Here is a 2853-nt window from a genome sequence, read left to right as displayed (position 1 = left end):
AGCCCCAGTTCTCCTGTTTTTAACCCTGTGTCCTGCTGGAAGGTGACAGGACAGTGGTGGTGTCATCCCCACAGTCCCCAGGCCCTGTCAGGAGCCCACATGTGCTGTCCCACATCCATCCATCCATCCCTCCATCCATCCATCTGCCTGATAAACCCCTAATGAACCTCCCAACTCTGCCTCTTCCCAAAGAATAAACCAGCCCTGGCCCAGGCGGTTAATATTTAACTGAATAAGGGCCATAAATATGGAAAATGGGACTTTTAATTAAATAAGCAGCTTTTAAAAGGGCCCTTGGGCCGAAGAGGCTTTTGTTTAAATATGATTGATTTGACACGTCCTTTCCCTCCCGCTTCCTGCCGCTCTCTGCCTCTCCTGCCTGGTGCAGGGATGGGGAGCAGATGCAGCACGGTCCTGCTGCAGGGCCCTGTGCCTGCCTGTGCCCCAAAACCTGCCCACAGCCTCGGGCACCCAGCCCTGGGAGCGTGGGGGCACCTGGATGGGCACCCAAGCATGGGCAGCTCATCTGGTTTGTAGCTCTAAGTGGAGCAGGAGGTTTGCCCTGGCTGCTGAGCACCCCAGCCCACCCCAGGGGTATTGGGGTGCCCCTTGCACCCCCCAGGGCAGCACTGACCCCTCCATCACATAATCCTGTGATTGTCCCCATAGGGAGGATGTGGTGGCTCCTTACAGAGGTGACAGAAGGGAAACTGAGGCAGGCAGCAGCTGGGCAGCACAGCCAGGGGAAGGGACTTTTCCTGGGGCTTTGGGGCTGGGTTCACCCCCCAGAATTTCCTCTCACACACACACACACAGACTCTGGGAGCAAACAGGGAGTAAAACCAGGTCCTAATGACTCTGCTGCCCCTGACATTTGGGCACTGCCTGCTGGAGCAAGCGGCACTAATTACTTCTGCCTCAGCCAGGCACGATGAGAGCAGGGGGTTCAGGGAGTGCCAGGATCTTCCCAGCCTTGGGGAGACCCTGGGGGGGGTGTTGGGGTGTGGGGGGCCCTGTCCAGGCCAGCAGTGTCACCCCCTGAGCTGATGGACCCACCGTGCTCCCAGGAGCAGCACCAGGCCTGGCTCTGCAAGGAACAGGAGTGGGGTGAGCTCATGGGGGGCTCAGGGGCAGGAACCCTTGGGAAAAGGTGGGAAAAGCACCAGAGCTGCTCCCACATGGGCAGAGGAGGATGCAGTGCCCATGCCTGGCTCCTGTGGGGCACAGAGAAGCTGTGAAAGGATGTCCCCAGATGTGAATGGCCCAGACTGAGGGACAGGGACAGAGCAGGAGAAGGGGCAGCCCAGGGAGGGTGGTTCTCAGCTGGTTCCTCCTGTGTTTTCCACCTGTGGTTGTCCCAGTCCATCCCCCACGGATGGCACAGCCCCCAGGCTGCCACGGCAGGTTTCAGCTGAGGACACACAGTTAATTATCTCCACAAACATCTCGGGGCAAGCAAAGTGTTCCCTGGGCCCAGACCTGTTGCTTCCATGGGATTTCATGAGCAAGGATGTAAAAATGGGTGGGGGGGGAGAAAAGGGAAAATGTGGAAAGGAGCAGGTAAGGATTCACAAAACTTCTGGGTATCTTGGGTGTGGAAATGCCCAGAGCCAGACTGTGCTGCTGAGGGTGCCTGTCCCACAGGAATGTCAGTGGGATCCCCTCAGGCTGGGTGATCCAGGGCTGGAAGCTTCTCCCTGGGGAATGTGCCCAAACCATGCCCAGTGCTGGGTGCCCAGAGGTCTGGGAGCAGGCAGGTGTCCCTCAGTGGTGGTGGCACTGCTGGATATTTCCAGGTGCCCTGGGGTGACTCCAGGTCCGAATCCTTCAAACCCATCACTAAAGTTTTTGTGTTTCCCTTTAAAGGAGCTGAGGCACAGCCTGGATGAGTTGGTGCTGAGCTGCCCCCTCCCAGGGCTCCTCTCCTCCAAACCCCCCTCTGGCACCCCCAGGTCTGGGTGCCCATTCCAAGGCACTGCAGTGCCCTCATTTTTCTCCCTCTGCAATCTGGGCACGTCTGAGAGCAGCCAAACATCCCTGAATCCTGGAGTTCCCTTCATCCCAGCCCTTCCCTCTGGTGCCAGTGCTGCTGGGAGGACAAGGGATGGTTTTTGGAAGGGGCAGCTCAGGAGGTGGAGCCAGGGGACAAACCTGGGCAGGGGTTTCTCAGCGCTGCTCATCTCCTGCTGGTGCTACCTGAGGGTTTAAAGGTTTTCAATGCCTGAACAGATGATTTAAAAAGCAAATTGTAATCCTATCCCAGCTGGAGATGGGAGAAACCCTTGGCCCATGGGTTGGGGTGTCCTGGATGGACCACCATGAGTGGATCAGATGTGGTCCCCAGTGTGACACTGGAGCCTGGCCCTGAGCATCAGAATCCCCTTGACCTCACGGAATGCTGTGGCTGCAGCATTTTTGGATGCTGAGGGCTCCTAAAACCTCCCCCCTCCCAAACTCTGAGCCAGCCCATCAGATGTGCTCAGCCCTGATGGAATCAGTGACATTTTCATGGATTCAGGCTCAAATTAACCTCGGTGAGAAAACCAATCTGGCCAGAGGCACCACCCAGGGGGGTTGGATGCCACCAGCAGATCCCAACTCCGGGCTGCTCCTGGGGGCTGGAGGCAAAAGGCAGAGCTCCTCCTGGCACTGCAGAGATAGAGATTTATTATTTTTTTTTTAAAGAAAAAAAAAAGGGGGGGAGGGGGTAAAAAAAGGCCCCATGTTTGCAGCCAACACGTGTAATCTGTTGCAGCCCTTGTCAGACAAAACAGTTTTGCCGTAAGACAGCGATTCCCAGAGGGGAAAGGGGCGAAGTGAAAATACTTTATCAGCTGCCTACATATGTAAAGC

The sequence above is a fragment of the Geospiza fortis genome, unplaced genomic scaffold (assembly GCF_000277835.1).
Source record: "Geospiza fortis unplaced genomic scaffold, GeoFor_1.0 scaffold408, whole genome shotgun sequence".
Classification (NCBI taxonomy): Eukaryota; Metazoa; Chordata; class Aves; order Passeriformes; family Thraupidae; genus Geospiza; species Geospiza fortis.
This window is presented reverse-complemented; position numbering follows the sequence as displayed.